Genomic DNA, 741 nt, shown 5'->3' on the forward strand with positions numbered 1-741 from the left:
CTGTTTTATTTCCCTACGCAAAATATTTCACACTGAGTGTTATGTGATTAATCGAATTATGCCTGTATGTGGCGGTTTGTAGACATGTTCATCCAAACCGATTCAGCTATTTACAAGATGTGGGCGATGAAAGTTAGAATCAATAATCGTCTTTGGCCAAAGACCGACAATGATCCTTAGCAGTTAGGAAATAAAGAGCATTTGCAAGAATACATTCCAATCTATTTCATTGATTCAATGTTACATAAAGAAAACTGGTATAAAATAGAAAAATATGAGTGCTTGTTATCTGTTATCACACGCGATTACAATGTGAACATAGTCTTTATAAACACTTATAGGTTTAAAATATATTTGCCTTTGAATGTAGAATATTTTTGTATATTGAACATAAGGTTGATATTATGTAATATTTATCTTGGAAGTTCAATGACAAATATTTCATTTTGAGAACGAGGTTAGGAAGATAAAAGCTAAATTTTGAGATATAGGGGAAAGCCCAGAAAACAGGACTGTTTTTGATAAATACTTAACCTTTTAGATTAATAACACGGGCATTAATCTATAATACGCTACCTACTTTTTAGAAAGCCATGACATTTAATTAATTAAATAACATTTTTATTTAATGACTTCTATGAGTAAAGGAAGAGGTGACTAATGTTGAACATGTCTGATAATTGTTTGAATATTTCGTATTAAAAAACCAAGGAAAAAGGATCCACAAAATAAAACAAATAG

Source organism: Trichoplusia ni, chromosome 6 (assembly GCF_003590095.1).
Source record: "Trichoplusia ni isolate ovarian cell line Hi5 chromosome 6, tn1, whole genome shotgun sequence".
Lineage (NCBI taxonomy): Eukaryota > Metazoa > Arthropoda > Insecta > Lepidoptera > Noctuidae > Trichoplusia > Trichoplusia ni.